Source organism: Procambarus clarkii, chromosome 4 (genome assembly GCF_040958095.1).
Source record: "Procambarus clarkii isolate CNS0578487 chromosome 4, FALCON_Pclarkii_2.0, whole genome shotgun sequence".
Classification (NCBI taxonomy): domain Eukaryota; kingdom Metazoa; phylum Arthropoda; class Malacostraca; order Decapoda; family Cambaridae; genus Procambarus; species Procambarus clarkii.
The window spans coordinates 34717542-34737233 of NC_091153.1; the positions used below are offsets into that span (position 1 = coordinate 34717542).

At 43.4% G+C, this 19692-nt stretch overlaps 1 pseudogene; it reads left to right on the top strand.

Annotated features, from left to right (window-relative positions):
* Positions 1-18878, top strand: part of LOC138369780 (beta-1,3-glucan-binding protein-like) — a 111177-nt pseudogene extending 92299 nt beyond the window's left edge.
* The last annotated feature ends 814 nt before the right edge of the window (positions 18879-19692 follow it).

Sequence of the window (19692 nt, forward strand, 5' to 3'; positions counted from 1 at the left end):
ATACTACTCATGTTCTCAAAGACATTCTCAAAGTCATCAAAGTTATTCTAAGAGCTAACAAAAGTTATTCTCAGAGTCACCTTCGTTCTTCAGAGAAACTTTCCAAAACACCTTTGTTCATCAAAGTTATTCTCGGAGTCATCAAAAGGTATTCTCTAACTCACTTTTGTTCATTAAAGTTATTTTCTATGTTATAAAAGTTATTCTCAGAGACATCTAAAGTTAATCTTGCTCATCAAAGTTGTTCTCTAAGACATAAAAGTTTTTCTCAGAGTCATCAAAGTTGTTCTCTAAGACATCAATATTGTTCTCTAAGACATCAAAGATGTTCTCTAAATCATAAAAGTTAATCTCTAAGTCACCTTCGTTCATTAGAGAAACTTTCCAATCCATCTTCGTTGATCAAAGTTATTCTCAGAGTCATCAAAGTTATCTCTATTTCACCTTCGTTCCCCAAAAAAGTTGTTCTCTAAGACTCCTTCGTTCATCAAAGAAACTCTCCTTCTTCCATCATGTTATTCTTTAAGACATCTTCAGTCATAAAATTTCTCTCCAAAATGTAACTAGTTCAGCTTTTCATACCAAACCTGCACTTCTGTTAAAATATATTTTCTTAGTCACTTTACCCTAAAACTGTTCTCTGAACTACACTGTTCAAACCTACGTAACCTATCCTCTCCACCCAATGTTACTTAGTTAACGTAACGTTCCTAAACCTAACTTTACCTATCCTAACTTAACTTACCTTAACCTATCTTACCTAACTTAACCTGCATAACCTAACTTTACCTATCCTAACATAACTTACCTTACCTTACCAATCATACCTAACTTACCTAACCTAACCTAACTTATCCTGCTTAACCTAACTTACCTATCTTACCTAACTTAACCTGCATAACCTAACTTTACCTATCCTAACATAACTTACCTTACCTTTACCTATCTTACCTAACTTAACCTGCATAACCTAACTTTACCTATCCTAACATAACTTACCTTACCTTACCTATCTTACCTAACTTACCTAACCTAACCTAACTTATCCTGCTTAACCTAACTTACCTATCTTACCTAACTTAACCTGCATAACCTAACTTTACCTATCCTAACATAACTTACCTTACCTATCTTACCTAACTTACCTGACCTAACCTAACTTACCTACATTTACCTAACTTAACCTGCTTAACCTAACTTTACCTATCCTAACTTAACTTACCTTACCTTACCTATCCTAACTTAACTTACCTTACCTTACCTATCTTACCTAACTTACCTAACTTAACCTGTATAACCTAACCTGCTTATCCTAACTTACCTACATTACCTAACTTAACCTGCTTAACCTTACTTTACCTATCCTAACTTAACTTACCTTACCTTACCTATCTTACCTAACTTACCTGACTTAACCTAACTTATCCTGCTTAACATATCTTACCTACCTTACCTAACTTAACCTGCTTAACCTAACTTACCTACCCTACCTAACTTAACCTGCTTAACCTAACTTACCTTACCTTACCTAACTTAACCTGCTTAACCTAACTTTACCTATCCTAACTTAACTTACCTTACCTTACCTATCTTACCTAACTTACCTGACTTAACCTAACTTATCCTGCTTAACCTATCTTACCTACCTTACCTAACTTAACCTGCTTAACCTAACTTACCTACCCTACCTAACTTAACCTGCTTAACCTAACTTACCTTACCTTACCTAACTTAACCTGCTTAACCTAACTTACATAACTTAACCTAACCTAACCTGCTTAACCTAACTTACCTTACCTTACCTATCTTACCTAACTTACCTAACTTAACCTAACTTATCCTGCTTAACCTAACTTACCTACCTTACCTAACTTAACCTGCTTAACCTAACTTACATAACTTAACCTAACCTAACCTGCTTAACCTAACTTACCTTACCTTACCTCTCTTACCTAACATAACCTAACTTATCCTGCTTAACCTAACTTAACCTGCTTAACCTAACTTACGTAATTTATCTTACCTATCCTAACCTAACCTAACTTGCTTTACCTAACTTAATCTTACATTCCCAAACTGATGTATCCTAACTTATCTAGTCCAACCAGACATGACCTAACTTACATAATTATTCCTGCTTGTCTTTTGTGTTTCGTCAATCATTGTCTCATATTCATTTACTCATTTCAAGGGTTAATTTCTCAAATGGACATTTTTGCATTTCAAGTGTTATTTGTTTAAGATAGGGTGTTTAACCATTTCAAAGGATTTTGTTATATATGGGAATTTACTCGTTTCAAAGGGCTAATTTCTCAAATGGTCATTTTCGCAGATCAAGGGTTATTTGTTAAAGTTCATCAAGTTGCTCATAAGTTGTATTTATTATGTTTGTTATCATTTATTCTTATTCCCCAACCCCTTAACCTAACCTCTTGTAATCTTAGTGTATTTAGTAGGTTCTATCATATGTTCTTATTCCCCCGACCCTTTAACCTAACCTTTCAGATGTAGTTTATTGTATTTTTGGCGTATTTGTTGAATATATTATCCTTTAACCTAACCTTTCAGATGTAGTTTATTGTATTTTTGACGTATTTGTTGAATATATTATCCTTTTCATAACCTTTCAGATGTAGTTTTGTTTCTCCTTTGTATATTTTTACCCAAACCCACCATCCCACTTAACTTTCTTTCCTTCTTTTACTTTAGGTAAGATAAATTACGTAAGTTAGGCAAAGCAGGTTAAGTTAGGTAAGTTAGGTTAAGCAGGATAAGTTAGGTTAAGTTAGGTAAGTTAGGTAAGTTAGGTAAGATAGGTAAGGTAAGGTAAGTTAGGTTAAGCAGGTTAGGTTAGGTTAAGTTATGTAAGTTAGGTTAAGCAGGTTAAGTTAGGTAAGTTAGGTAAGTTAGGTTAAGCAGGATAAGTTAGGTAAGGTAGGTAAGTTAGGTTAAGCAGGATAAGTTAGGTTAAGTTAGGTAAGTTAGGTAAGATAGGTAAGGTAAGGTAAGTTATGTTAGGATAGGTAAAGTTAGGTTATGCAGGTTAAGTTAGGTAAGATAGGTTAAGGTAAGTTAAGTTAGGATAGGTAAAGTTAGGTTTAGGAACGTTACGTTAACTAAGTAACATTGGGTGGAGAGGATAGGTTACGTAGGTTTGAACAGTGTAGTTCAGAGAACAGTTTTAGGGTAAAGTGACTCAGAAAATATATTTTAACAGAAGTGCAGGTTTGGTATGAAAAGCTGAACTAGTTACATTTTGGAGAGAAATTTTATGACTGAAGATGTCTTAAAGAATAACATGATGGAAGAAGGAGAGTTTCTTTGATGAACGAAGGAGTCTTAAAGAACAACTTTTTTGGGGAACGAAGGTGAAATAGAGATAACTTTGATGACTCTGAGAATAACTTTGATCAACGAAGATGGATTGGAAAGTTTCTCTAATGAACGAAGGTGACTTAGAGATTAACTTTTATGATTTAGAGAACATCTTTGATGTCTTAGAGAACAACATTGATGTCTTAGAGAACAACTTTGATGAGCAAGATTAACTTTAGATGTCTCTGAGAATAACTTTTATAACATAGAAAATAACTTTAATGAACACAAGTGAGTTAGAGAATACCTTTTGATGACTCCGATAATAACTTTGATGAACAAAGATGTTTTGGAAAGTTTCTCTGAAGAACGAAGGTGACTCTGAGAATAACTTTTGTTAGCTCTTAGAATAACTTTGATGACTTTGAGAATGTCTTTGAGAACATGAGTAGTATTTTGTTAGCTCAGAGAATAACTTTTTGATGACATAGAGAATAACTTTTTATGTCTTAGAGAAGAACATTGATGGCTTAGAGAGAATATCTTTGATGAAAGATGATGTCTTAGATTAACTTTGACGTCTCTTGGAATAACTTTGATGACTTTGAGAACAAGTTTGATAGCTCTGAGAATGACTTTTATGCCTCTGAGATTAACTTTAATGAACGAAGATGTCTTAGAAAGTTTCTCTGACGAAAGAAAGGTTACTTAGAGAATAACTTTTATGCCTCTGAGAATAACTTTCATGTCTCTGAGAATAACTTTTATATCTCTGAGAATAGCTTTTATGTATCTGAGAATAACTTTGATGTCTTAAAGGATGTCTTTGATGTCTCAAAGGATGTCTTTGAGTGCAATTTTGATGTCTTTGAGTAAGTCCTTGATGTCTCGAAGAGTGTCTTTGACTATATTTCTTACTTAACGACATAATTTTAGTTAGGAACAATGATGAATATGACTATTTTAGCGAAGTGAAAGGTTACTTTAATTAAGAACAGTGTTGGAAAGAGGCTACACATGACTATTTTTCAGATGAGAGAAGTGATATTTCAGTTAAGAAATGACAGGGAAACATGATGAAGTAACTATTTTTTAGTTGACTGATGAATACTTTTAGTTAAGCAAAAGACAAAACATGATGAACATGACTTTTCTGATGATTGGCAGATAATTTTTTAGATAAGAAATGACAATGAAACATGATGAACATGGTTATTTTCTGTTGACTATGGAATAAGTTTAGTTAGGAAATGATGAAAGTTATTATTTTTAGTTGAATGACGATGGATAAAGTTAGTTATGAACAGTGTTGGAAAGATTCCTTTGACAATTTTTAGCTAAGAGAAAGGTTGTTTTAGTTAAGAACGGTGTTGAATGAGATTAATCCTGACTATTTTGGTTGATTGGATAATAAGTTTAGTTGAGAATGACGAAAGTGACTATGTTTTAGTTGATTGACAAGTAATTTTTAGTTAAGAAGTTACAAGAAAGGTTTGTCTTTGTAAATTTGGAACTGAATAAAGTGTAGATTTGTTTAAGAACAGGGTTGGTAGAACTATTAAGTTGACTACGAGAATTACTTTGACATAGTTTTGCAAATAAAAACTGGGTGACTAAAATTGTTGAGGGAACTGTATTGCAGTATAATATTATTTGACAAAGAACTAATTAGTGAATGGAAGAAACAAATTGGTTTAAAGAAACAAAGAACATAAAAAAATTGAGGTTAAGTAGGGGAATGAACACAGTGAACATACGGTGAACACAGAAAACATGTAAGAAAAAAGTTGATGAATAGAGTGAACATGCAGGGAATATGAACTTATAGAGAATATGAAGACATGATAAGGAACATAGGGAATACAAAGAATGAACACTGAACATGTGAAGAACAAGCTAAGAACATTGAGAACATGAATATTGAGTATAAAAGTTATACAGAGAACTTATGATGTACATGAAAACATGACAAAGAACATAGTGAACATATAGGGAAAATGATAGAAAAAATTTGAACTGAGCATGCTGTGAATATTTGTAGAACATGGAGTGAACACAGAAAACATGGAAAAAATGTGAAGAACACAGCTGAATATAGAGAAAATATGCAAATACAGTATGATTATTGAAGGTTTGGATACGTTGGGGATGAGAAGGTAAGGGAGGGAAAGGGTAAGGTGATTACTCTGATAAAGAGATAGGCTGGAGAGGGACTTGATCGGATATAATTATGTTCGATGATCTAAGACAGAGGAAATGGAGCTTGGCTAATGCCCTGAATTAATTTTACTACGTTAGAAATAAGGTGATCTTAAATCTCAGGTGATTTAGTTGGAAAATAAAGAACTTGTACAAAATGAACTAAGCTGGGGGACAAGAGTTGAAACTTAATAACTGAACTGGCTTTTATTTACTGTCTAAAAATGTAGTTGGGTGTTTAAATCTCAGGGGGATTTTGACTGATAGTAATGAATTTACAGGAGTGAACTTGGACAGAGGACAAGAGCTAGAGTTTGATAATTGTTTACATCATATTTACTATGTCTGAAATACAGAGGGTAAAATTTCTGGGAAATTGATAGGTTATTTACAAAGATACGAGAGAGAACTAAAGTGGGGACGAGAGCTGCAGCTCGTTAACTGTTTTTGATCTTATTTACGGTGTCTGAAATACAGCGGGTAAAAATTTCAGGGGAATTGATAGGATATTAACAAAGACTTGAGGGGAAAGAAGGGAGGGGGACGAGAGCTGGAGCTCAGTAACTGACTTGATCTTATTTACTAACTTTGAAGTATGTCTGCTTTAAATTTTGGGGAAAATTGGTCTGTTACTAACGATCTTGTACAAATGAACTAAGCTGGGGGACAAGAGCTAGAGTTTGATAATTGTTTGGATTTACTAAACTACGTCTGAAATACAGCGGGTAGAAATTTCAGGGAATTTGATTGGATAATACCGAAGACACGAGAGGGAAGTAAGGTGGGGGGATGAGAGCTGGAGCTCGATAACTGTTTTGATCTTATTTACGGTGTCTGAAATACAGAGGGTAAAAATTTCAGGGGAATTGATAGGATATTAACAAAGACTTGAGGGTGGAGTAGGGTGGGGGATGAGAGTTGGAGCTCAGTAACTGACTTGATCTCATTTACTATGACTGAAATATGACTGTTTAAAATTTCAGGGGGATTGGACTGCTAGTAGAAAAATGTGGTCTCTGTCAAATTTGGGTCTTCAATTGGACTCCGATTAATTTCGATCATGAACTGGACTCTGATGAAAATTGGGTAGAAAATGGACTCTATCAAATTTCTGTCGTTAATTGGACTCTGACGAATTTCTGTTGATAATTGGACTCAGATGAAATTTGAGCTTAAAACTGTCTCTGACTAATTTTGCTAGAAAACTGGACTCTGGCGAATTTCTGTTGATAATTGGACTCTGATGAAATTTGAGCTTAAAACTGGACTCTGACGAATTTCTGTTGATAATTGGACTCTGATGAAATTTGAGCTTAAAACTGTGTCTGACTAATTTTGCTCACAAAGTGGACTCTGTTCATTTTAGGTATAAAATGGACTCTGACGAAATTCTGTCTATAACTGGGCTCAGTTCAATTTTGGTCATTACAGGTGAAATAGCCGTAAATGGATATAAAACAAAATGTTATGGCTAAGATGTCTGTTTTCCTTAACAAAACGTCTAAGACAATATTCTCTGAAAATGCTCTTTGAAAAATGTGTGATTGAAAACGGGCAAAGGTTGTCCGTAGAGTATACCTGGAAATGCTGTGTCCTAAAGGGGATTTTTTCCTGAATTTTTCATTAACATTTTCATACTTATTTTCATCATAAGAAACCTTAACAAACTTCTAAAATCTCAGAAATTACTCGCTCATAAGAAATCCTTAATCCCAAATCTGTGACTCCCCAAATTCACCTGAAACCCCCGAAGATCCACAGGGGATTTTCTAAATTTACCTGAAAACCTTGAGTCTCACAGGGGATTTTTTCCTCCTGAAAAAAAAATCCCCTGTGAGTCTTACTCCACACTACTCACGCTCCCTTACTGGTTCACGCTCCCTTACTGGTTCACGCTCCCTTACTGGTTCACGCTCCCTTACTGGTTCACGCTCCCTTACTGGTTTACGCTCCCTTACAGGTTCATGCTCCCTTACTATTTCACGCTCCCTACTGGTTCACGCTACCTTACTGGTTCACGCTCCCTACTGGTTCACGCTCCCTTACTGGTTCACGCTCCCCTACTGGTTCACGCTCCCTACTGGTTCACGCTCCCTTACTGGTTCACGCTCCCTTACTGGTTCACGCTCCCCTACTGGTTCACGCTCCCTTACTGTTTCACGCTCCCCTACTGGTTCACGCTCCCTTACTGGTTCACGCTCACTTACTGGTTCACGCTCCCTTACTGGTTCACGCTCCCTTACTGGTTCACGCTCCCCTACTGGTTCACGCTCCCTTACTGGTTCACGCTCCCCTACTGGTTCACGCTCCCTTACTGGTTCACGCTCCCTTACTGGTTCTCGCTCACTTACTGGTTCACGCTCCCTTACTGGTTCACGCTCACTTACTGGTTCACGCTCCCTTACTGGTTCACACTCACTTACTGGTTCACGCTCCCTTACTGGTTTACGCTCCCTTACTGGTTCACGCTCCCCTACTGGTTCATGCTCCCTTACTGGTTCACGCTCCCTTACTGGTTCACGCTCCCCTACTGGTTCACGCTCCCTTACTGTTTCACGCTCCCCTACTGGTTCACGCTCCCTTACTGGTTCACGCTCACTTACTGGTTCAGGCTCCCTTACTGGTTCACGCTCCCTTACTGGTTCACGCTCCCCTACTGGTTCACGCTCCCTTACTGGTTCACGCTCCCCTACTGGTTCACGCTCCCTTACTGGTTCACGCTCCCTTACTGGTTCACGCTCCCCTACTGGTTCACGCTCCCTTACTGGTTCACGCTCCCTTACTGGTTCTCGCTCACTTACTGGTTCACGCTCCCTTACTGGTTCACGCTCACTTACTGGTTCACGCTCCCTTACTGGTTCACGCTCACTTACTGGTTCACGCTCCCTTACTGGTTTACGCTCCCTTACTGGTTCACGCTCCCTTACTGGTTCACGCTCCCTTACTGGTTCACGCTCCCCTACTGGTTCACGCTCCCTTACTGGTTCACGCTCCCTTACTGGTTCACGCTCCCTTACTGGTTCACGCTCCCCTACTGGTTCATGCTCCCTTACTGGTTCACGCTCCCTTACTGGTTCACGCTCCCCTACTGGTTCACGCTCCCTTACTGTTTCACGCTCCCCTACTGGTTCACGCTCCCTTACTGGTTCACGCTCACTTACTGGTTCACGCTCCCTTACTGGTTCACGCTCCCTTACTGGTTCACGCTCCCCTACTGGTTCACGCTCTCTTACTGGTTCACGCTCCCCTACTGGTTCACGCTCCCTTACTGGTTCACGCTCCCTTACTGGTTCACGCTCCCCTACTGGTTCACGCTCCCTTACTGGTTCACGCTCCCTTACTGGTTCTCGCTCACTTACTGGTTCACGCTCCCTTACTGGTTCACGCTCACTTACTGGTTCACGCTCCCTTACTGGTTCACGCTCACTTACTGGTTCACGCTCCCTTACTGGTTTACGCTCCCTTACTGGTTCACGCTCCCTTACTGGTTCACGCTCCCTTACTGGTTCACGCTCCCCTACTGGTTCACGCTCCCTTACTGGTTCACGCTCCCTTACTGGTTGACGGTGACCCTAACCTGTATACCGGAATGCAGTCGTGTGTAGAAGTATTGTACCGGAAAAGTAGTGTGTCTATAGCTGTAGATAACTTGTGTATTAAGATATCTTTATCTGCGTGTGGAGTTGTGTTATAACAGCTGCTTTTATCCCTAAGTATCCACTAGAAAAATGAAGCGAAAATTCCGAACGGTTTTCGTTTCATTTTCCTAGTGGAACCTTAAGAAAACCGAATTCTTCGGTTTCTTCAAATCGTTTCTTCGAAACGATTTTTCGCGGCAGGGGATCGTATTCCAGGGACCTGCCCGAAACGCTACGCGTACTAGTGGCTGTTCATGAATGTAACAACTCTTGTATATATCTCAAAAAAAAAAAAAAAAGAATCACGTGTATTTTGTGATTATTCTTCCAACTTCTCATATATATATGTAGACGTAATATAGAACAAAGAACACGAAATAATGTGCACAAAAACACACATGGCCTGGACCCTGGAGCGACTGATTAATATTAAGCCACAAGAGGTGGCACGGGCATGAATAGCCCATAATCCCTGGAGTGTGCAGAGTATAGAGGTGAAGTTGCTACAGGTTCTATGTGGATGAGGAGCTGACGTTGACAGTAGACCCGGGCACCAACTTCTGGGACTTGGGCGGGCTGGGCAGCTCCCAGGACAACCCATGGAAGGCTGGCGGCAAGATGGCTCCTTTTGACCAGAAGGTGGGCATTGATGCTCTTATTATATTAACGTGAACATATTCTTTCTGTGCTCGTTTTTGACTCAAGTTCTCATGTTGGTCAACACTGTCCCACTTACTGCCTCATGTTGGTTAACACTGTCCCACTTACTGCCTCATGTTGGTCAACACTGTCCCACTTACTGCCTCATGTTGGTCAACACTGTCCCACTTACTGCCTCATGTTGGTTAACACTGTCCCACTTACTGCCTCATGTTGGTCAACACTGTCCCACTTACTGCCTCATGTTGGTCAACACTGTCCCACTTACTGCCTCATGTTGGTTAACACTGTCCCACTTACTGCCTCATGTTGGTCAACACTGTCCCACTTACTGCCTCATGTTGGTTAACACTGTCCCACTTACTGCCTCATGTTGGTCAACACTGTCCCACTTACTGCCTCATGTTGGTTAACACTGTCCCACTTACTGCCTCATGTTGGTTAACACTGTCCCACTTACTGCCTCATGTTGGTCAACACTGTCCCACTTACTGCCTCATGTTGGACAACACTGTCCCACTTACTGCCTCATGTTGGTCAACACTGTCCCACTTACTGCCTCATGTTGGTTAACACTGTCCCACTTACTGCCTCATGTTGGTCAACACTGTCCCACTTACTGCCTCATGTTGGTTAACACTGTCCCACTTACTGCCTCATGTTGGTTAACACTGTCCCACTTGCTGCCTCATGTTGGTCAACACTGTCCCACTTACTGCCCCATGTTGGTCAACACTCTCACACTTACTGCCCCATGTTGGTCAACACTCTTCCACTTACTGCCCCATGTTGGTCAACACTCTCCCACTTACTGCTTCATGTTGGTCAACACTCTCCCACTTACTGCCCCATGTTGGTCAACACTCTCCCACTTACTGCCCCATGTTGGTCAACACTGTCCCACTTACTACCTCATGTTGGTCAACACTGTCCCACTTACTGTCCCATGTTGGTCAACACTCTCCCACTTACTGCCCCATGTTGGTCAACACTCTCCCACTTACTGCCCCATGTTGGTCAACACTGTCCCACTTACTGTCCCATGTTGGTCAACACTCTCCCACTTACTGCCCCATGTTGGTCAACACTCTCGCACTTACTGCCCCATGTTGGTCAACATTCTCGCACTTACTGCCCCATGTTGGTCAACACTCTCGCACTTACTGCCCCATGTTGGTCAACACTCTCGCACTTACTGCCCCATGTTGGTCAACACTCTCGCACTTACTGCCCCATGTTGGTCAACACTCTCGCACTTACTGTAACATGTTGGTCAACACTCTCGCACTTACTGCCCCATGTTGGTCAACACTCTCCCACTTACTGCCCCATGTTGGTCAACACTCTCCCACTTACTGCCGCATGTTGGTCAACACTCTCCCACTTACTGCCCAAAGTTGGTAAACACTGTCCCAATTACTGCCCTATGTTGGTCAACACTCTCCCACTTACTGCCCCATGTTGGTCAACACTCTCCCACTTACTGCCCCCATGTTGGTCAACACTCTCCCATTTACTGCTTCATGTTGGTCAACACTCTCCCACATACTGCCCCATGTTGGTCAACACTCTCCCACTTACTGCCGCATGTTGGTCAACACTCTCCCACTTACTGCCCCAAGTTGGTAAACACTGTCCCACTGCCCCATGTTGGTCAACGCTCTCCCACTTACTGCCCCATGTTGGTCAACACTCTCCCACTTACTGCCCCCATGTTGGTCAACACTCTCCCACTTACTGCTTCATGTTGGTCAACACTCTCCCACTTACTGCCCCATGTTGGTCAACACTCTCCCACTTACTGCCGCATGTTGGTCAACACTCTCCCACTTACTGCCCCAAGTTGGTAAACACTGTCCCACTTACTGCCCCATGTTGGTCAACACTCTCACACTTACTGCTCCATGTTGGTCAACACTCTTCCACTTACTGCCCCATGTTGGTCAACACTCTCCCACTTACTGCTTCATGCTGGTCAACACTCTCCCACTTACTGCCCCATGTTGGTCAACACTCTCCCACTTACTGCCCCATGTTGGTCAACACTGTCCCACTAACTACCTCATGTTGGTCAACACTGTCCCACTTACTGTCCCATGTTGGTCAACACTCTCCCACTTACTGCCCCATGTTGGTCAACACTCTCCCACTTACTGCCCCATGTTGGTCAACACTGTCCCACTTACTGTCCCATGTTGGTCAACACTCTCTCACTTACTGCCCCATGTTGGTCAACACTCTCGCACTTACTGCCCCATGTTGGTCAACATTCTCGCACTTACTGCCCCATGTTGGTCAACACTCTCGCACTTACTGCCCCATGTTGGTCAACACTCTCCCACTTACTGCCCCATGTTGGTCAACACTCTCGCATTTACTGCCCCATGTTGGTCAACACTCTCGACCTTACTGCCCCATGTTGGTCAACACTCTCGCACTTACTGCCCCATGTTGGTCAACACTCTCCCACTTACTGCCCCATGTTGGTCAACACTCTCCCACTTACTGCCGCATGTTGGTCAACACTCTCCCACTTACTGCCCCAAGTTGGTAAACACTGTCCCACTTACTGCCCCATGTTGGTCAACACTCTCCCACTTACTGCCCCATGTTGGTCAACACTCTCTCACTTACTGCCCCCATGTTGGTCAACACTCTCCCACTTACTGCCCCATGTTGGTCAACACTGTCCCACTTACTGCCCCATGTTGGTCAACACTCTCCCACTTACTGCCTCATGTTGGTCAACACTGTCCCACTTACTGCCCCATGTTGGTCAACACTGTCCCACTTACTGCCCCATGTTGGTCAACAATGTCCCACTGACTGCCTCATGTTGGTCAACACTGTCCCACTTACTGCCCCATGTTGGTCAACACTGTCCCACTTACTGCCCCATGTTGGTCAACACTGTCCCACATACAGCCTAGTATTGGTCAACACTGTCCCACTTACTGCCAAATGTTGGTCAACACTGTCCCACTTACTGCCCCATGTTGGTCAACACTGTCCCACTTACTGCCTCATGTTGGTCAACACTGTCCCACATACTGCCTAGTATTGGTCAACACTGTCCCGCATACAGCCTAGTATTGGTCAACACTGTCCCGCATACAGACTAGTATTGGTCAACACTGTCTCACATACTGACTAGTATTGGTCAACACTGTCCCACATACAGCCTAGTATTGGTCAACACTGTCCCACATACTGCCTAGTATTGGTCAACACTGTCCCACATACTGCCTAGTATTGGTCAACACTGTCCCACATACAGACTAGTATTGGTCAACACTGTCCCACAGTCAGCCTAGTATTAGTCAACACTGTCCCACATACAGCCTAGTATTGGTCAACACTGTCCCACATACAGCCTAGTATTGGTCAACACTGTCCCACATACAGACTAGTATTGGTCAACACTGTCCCACATACTGCCTAGTATTGGTCAACACTGTCCCACATACAGCCTAGTATTGGTCAACACTGTCCCACATACAGACTAGTATTGGTCAACACTGTCCCACAGTCAGCCTAGTATTAGTCAACACTATCCCACATACAGCCTAGTATTGGTCAACACTGTCCCACATACTGCCTAGTATTGGTCAACACTGTCCCACATACAGCCTGGTATTGGTCAACACTGTCCCACATACAGACTAGTATTGGTCAACACTGTCCCACATACTGCCTAGTATTGGTCAACACTGTCCCACATACTGACTAGTATTGGTCAACACTGTCCCACATACTGCCTAGTATTGGTCAACACTGTCCCACATACAGCCTAGTATTGGTCAACACTGTCCCACATACAGCCTAGTATTGGTCAACACTGTCCCACATACAGCCTAGTATTGGTCAACACTGTCCCACATACAGACTAGTATTGGTCAACACTGTCCCACATACTGCCTAGTATTGGTCAACACTGTCTCACATACAGCCTAGTATTGGTCAACACTGTCCCACATACAGACTAGTATTGGTCAACACTGTCCCACATACTGCCTAGTATTGGTCAACACTGTCCCACATACTGACTATTATTGGTCAACACTGTCCCACATGCTGCCTAGTATTGGTCAACACTGTCCCACATACAGCCTAGTATTGGTCAACACTGTCCCACATACAGCCTGGTATTGGTCAACACTGTCCCACATACAGCCTAGTATTGGTCAACACTGACCCACATACAGACTAGTATTGGTCAACACTGTCCCACATACTGCCTAGTATTGGTCAACACTGTCCCACATACTGACTAGTATTGGTCAACACTGTCCCACTTACTGCCCCATGTTGGTCAACACTCTCCCACTTACTGCCCCAAGTTGGTAAACACTGTCCCACTTACTGCCCCATGTTGGTCAACACTCTCCCACTTACTGCCCCATGTTGGTCAACACTCTCCCACTTACTGCCCCCATGTTGGTCAACACTCTCCCACTTACTGCCCCATGTTGGTCAACACTGTCCCACTTACTGCCCCATGTTGGTCAACACTCTCCCACTTACTGCCTCATGTTGGTCAACACTGTCCCACTTACTGCCCCATGTTGGTCAACACTCTCCCACTTACTGCCGCATGTTGGTCAACACTCTCCCACTTACTGCCCCAAGTTGGTAAACACTGTCCCACTTACTGCCCCATGTTGGTCAACACTCTCCCACTTACTGCCCCATGTTGGTCAACACTCTCCCACTTACTGCCCCATGTTGGTCAACACTGTCCCACTTACTGCCCCATGTTGGTCAACACTGTCCCACTTACTGCCTCATGTTGGTCAACACTGTCCCACTTACTGCCCCATGTTGGTCAACACTGTCCCACTTACTGCCCCATGTTGGTCAACACTGTCCCACATACAGCCTAGTATTGGTCAACACTGTCCCACTTACTGCCAAATGTTGGTCAACACTGTCCCACTTACTGCCCCATGTTGGTCAACACTGTCCCACTTACTGCCTCATGTTGGTCAACACTGTCCCACATACTGCCTAGTATTGGTCAACACTGTCCCGCATACAGCCTAGTATTGGTCAACACTGTCCCGCATACAGACTAGTATTGGTCAACACTGTCTCACATACTGACTAGTATTGGTCAACACTGTCCCACATACAGCCTAGTATTGGTCAACACTGTCCCACATACTGCCTAGTATTGGTCAACACTGTCCCACATACTGCCTAGTATTGGTCAACACTGTCCCACATACTGCCTAGTATTGGTCAACACTGTCCCACATACAGACTAGTATTGGTCAACACTGTCCCACAGTCAGCCTAGTATTAGTCAACACTGTCCCACATACAGCCTAGTATTGGTCAACACTGTCCCACATACAGCCTAGTATTGGTCAACACTGTCCCACATACAGCCTAGTATTGGTCAACACTGTCCCACATACAGACTAGTATTGGTCAACACTGTCCCACATACTGCCTAGTATTGGTCAACACTGTCCCACATACAGCCTAGTATTGGTCAACACTGTCCCACATACAGACTAGTATTGGTCAACACTGTCCCACAGTCAGCCTAGTATTAGTCAACACTATCCCACATACAGCCTAGTATTGGTCAACACTGTCCCACATACTGCCTAGTATTGGTCAACACTGTCCCACATACAGCCTGGTATTGGTCAACACTGTCCCACATACAGACTAGTATTGGTCAACACTGTCCCACATACTGCCTAGTATTGGTCAACACTGTCCCACATACTGACTAGTATTGGTCAACACTGTCCCACATACTGCCTAGTATTGGTCAACACTGTCCCACATACAGCCTAGTATTGGTCAACACTGTCCCACATACAGCCTAGTATTGGTCAACACTGTCCCACATACAGACTAGTATTGGTCAACACTGTCCCACATACAGACTAGTATTGGTCAACACTGTCCCACATACAGACTAGTATTGGTCAACACTGTCCCACATACAGACTAGTATTGGTCAACACTGTCCCACAGTCAGCCTAGTATTAGTCAACACTATCCCACATACAGCCTAGTATTGGTCAACACTGTCCCACATACAGCCTAGTATTGGTCAACACTGTCCCACATACAGACTAGTATTGGTCAACACTGTCCCACATACAGCCTAGTATTGGTCAACACTGTCCCACATACAGACTAGTATTGGTCAACACTGTCCCACATACAGCCTAGTATTGGTCAACACTGTCCCACATACAGCCTAGTATTGGTCAACACTGTCCCACATACTGCCTAGTATTGGTCAACACTGTCCCACATACAGACAAGTATTGGTCAACACTGTCCCACATACAGCCTAGTATTGGTCAACACTGTCCCACATACAGCCTAGTATTGGTCAACACTGTCCCACATACAGCCTAGTATTGGTCAACAGTGTCCCACATACAGCCTAGTATTGGTCAACACTGTCCCACATACAGCCTAGTATTGGTTAACACTGTCCCACATACAGACTAGTATTGGTTAACACTGTCCCACATACAGCCTAGTATTGGTCAACACTGTCCCACATACAGCCTAGTATTGGTCAACACTGTCCCACATACAGCCTAGTATTGGTCAACAGTGCATCAATAGTTGCCATATTTAATATTTTCTTATATACATAATGACCTTGTAATCGTTTTATATTTTCATTAAGGCTTGCGTTTTCTGAGTGTATTTGTCTTTCTAAATATTTTTGTTTATTTCTCTATATGTTTTTTTTAAATATTAATTTCTGTTTATCATATTAGGCTTTTGTTTTTCTGTGTTCATTGTAAACCTGCTTGTAGATATCTACATGAAATTTTATTTATTAACTTCTTTATAAAGAATTTTTATTTGCATTTGTGGTTCTCTGTGCTGCGTAGAGCTTTCAAAACCGCGGTTGCTGCTGATAACCTTCTTCAATGATGCAAACGTGTGACTTTCTCTTGTCAGTTCTACATGATCATGAACTTGGCTGTCGGGGGCGTGAATGGCTACTTCCCAGACGACGTGGAGAGCAGTCCGGTCAAGCCCTGGAGCAACACCTCCCCTCACGCTGCGCGAGACTTCTGGAACGCTGTAAGTCTGCGCAGCGAGTTGCTTCTCCTCCTGCAGGTCCTCGTCGCAACTAATATTCACCATTTTGTTCAATATTGTCATTAACATCACAATTACTAAGAAATATTTATTACAAAATTCACGTTTTCTATACATAGTTGGACAGGCTTGGTGGGGTGCTTGGGTCCGTGTGTTCCAGGCTTGGTTAATACCTTGTATTTTGTATGTTTTGTCAAATCACGAGAACGCTCTAGTTCTTGGGGGCGATTTCGCGCATGCCAAGAAAAATGTTGAATGTGAAGCCTTTAATTGTATTTGTAGGTAACCTAAATAATGAATACAATTGAAAGAAGTATAAATTACGGATGTTATTTGAGAAATGATGCTTGATAATTGTATGTAACGTTGACCAGACCACACACTAGAAGGTGAAGGGACGACGACGTTTCGGTCCGTCCTGGACCATTCTCAAGCCGATTGTGATGAGAAAGTAGAGACAGGCAATAAATAGGCAAGAGACAGCTGAGGAGCAAAGTAAGGTGCAGTACAAGGGATAGTAGTAATAATAAGAACTGCAGAGGGCCTATTGGCCCATACGAGGCAGCTCCTATTATAACCACCGAATGAGAAAGAGATAGTAATAGGAATAAGAAAAGGATAGCAAGGGAGCGTAGGAGAAGACAATGAACAGAAAAAGCGAAAAGAGAGAAAGAAAAGGAAAGAGAAAGAAAGATAAATGGATGGGGTAAGCTTATGTTAGGTCATGTTTGTTAGAAAGATTAGAGCATTTGAGTATATACTGTGAAGGAGAAGAGTCCACAGCAACAAAGCCAGGACTCAAGTTCATGTTGGGTACATTGTGTATTAGAGCCGATTCAACAAGACGGCGTCTGTGTAGAGTAGAGGCAGGAAAGATTATTTTGGAGGAAGACCAATCAATGGGATAGTGTTAGTGTCTGCAGACTTAACACTTCTCTTGTGTTCTTTAAGTCTGTCATTCAGTGTACGGCCAGTTTCGCCAAAGTATTGGAGAGGACAAGACGAACAGGAAATAGAGTAGACACCAGCAGCATTAGAAGCAGGAGGAGCAGTGTGAAGTAGATTGCTACGAAGTGTGTTAGTTTGTCGAAAGGCGAGTTTAATGTCAAGAGGACGAAAGGTATTGGTAAAAGTTTTGAGTTCAGATATGAAGGGAAGGCATAGTACAGTGCTACTAGTGTTGGAAGCAGGTTTACGATGAAAGAAATTTCGTTTAGCTTGAGAGTGGGCACAGTTGATGAAATGCAAAGGGTAACCAAGGCGAGAGAATGATTTGTAGATATTAAAATGTAACCTTTGAGAATATTTACACAGTTTTCTGTGTAATAAATAAATAAACTCTGACACCTTGCACCAATCCTACACAGTAGCAACTGTGACACACTTACCCTATACAGTAGCAACTGTGACACACTCACCCTACACAGTAGCAATACTGCCAACTCACATTATTCACCTCCTTGGTACTGTTAACTGTGACACCCTACACTCACCCTACACAGTAGCATCACTGAAACTCTTACATTATCCACTTGCTTGGTACTGTTAACTGTGACACCTTACACTCACCCTACACAGTAGCAACACTGCCAACTCTCATGTTATCCACCTGCTTGGTACTGTTAACTGTGACACACTCACCCTACACAGTAGCAACACTACCATCAGTTTCCACCTGCTTGGTACTGCTAACTGTGACACCTTACTCTCCCTCCTCAGCGTGGGTCGTGGCTGCCCAGCTGGAAGCACGGTGAGCCGCACATCAGCGAGGAGGCAGCTCTTAAGGTCGACTACGTTAAGGTCTGGAAAATGGAGAGCATCGAGCAGTAGCCCACACCATCCAGCAGCAGACCCACGCCTCACCCACACCATCCAGCAGCAGACCCACGCCTCACCCACACCATCCAGCAGCAGACCCACGCCTCACCCACACCATCCAGCAGCAGACCCACGCCTCACCCACACCATCCAGCAGCAGACCCACGCCTCACCCACACCATCCAGCCGCAGACCCACGCCTCACCCACACCATCCAGCAGCAGATCCACGCCTCACCCACACCATCCAGCAGCAGACCCAGGCCTCACCCACACCATCCAGCAGCAGACCCACGCCTCACCCACACCATCCAGCAGCAGACCCACGCCTCACCCACACCATCCAGCAGCAGACCCACGCCTCACCCACACCATCCAGCAGCAGACCCACGCCTCACCCACACCATCCAGCAGCAGACCCACGCCTCACCCACACCATCCAGCAGCAGACCCACGCCTCACCCACACCATCCAGCAGCAGATCCACGCCTCACCCACACCATCCAGCAGCAGACCCACGCCTCACCCACACCATCCAGCAGCAGACCCACGCCTCACCCACACCATCCAGCAGCAGACCCACGCCTCACCCACACCATCCAGCAGCAGACCCACGCCTCACCCACACCATCCAGCAGCAGATCCACGCCTCACCCACACCATCCAGCAGCAGACCCACGCCTCACCCACACCATCCAGCAGCAGACCCACGCCTCACCCACACCATCCAGCAGCAGACCCACGCCTCATCCACACCATCCAGCACCAGCGATCACCCCACCTCCACCTGGTGTTTGGGGAGCGATCACCCCACCTCCACCTTGTGTTTGGGGAGCGATCACCCCACCTCCACCTTGTGTTTGGGGAGCGATCACTCCACCTCCACCTGGTGTTTGGGGAGCGATCACTCCACCTCCACCTGGTGTTTGGGGAGCGATCACTCCACCTCCACCTGGTGTTTGGGGAGCGAT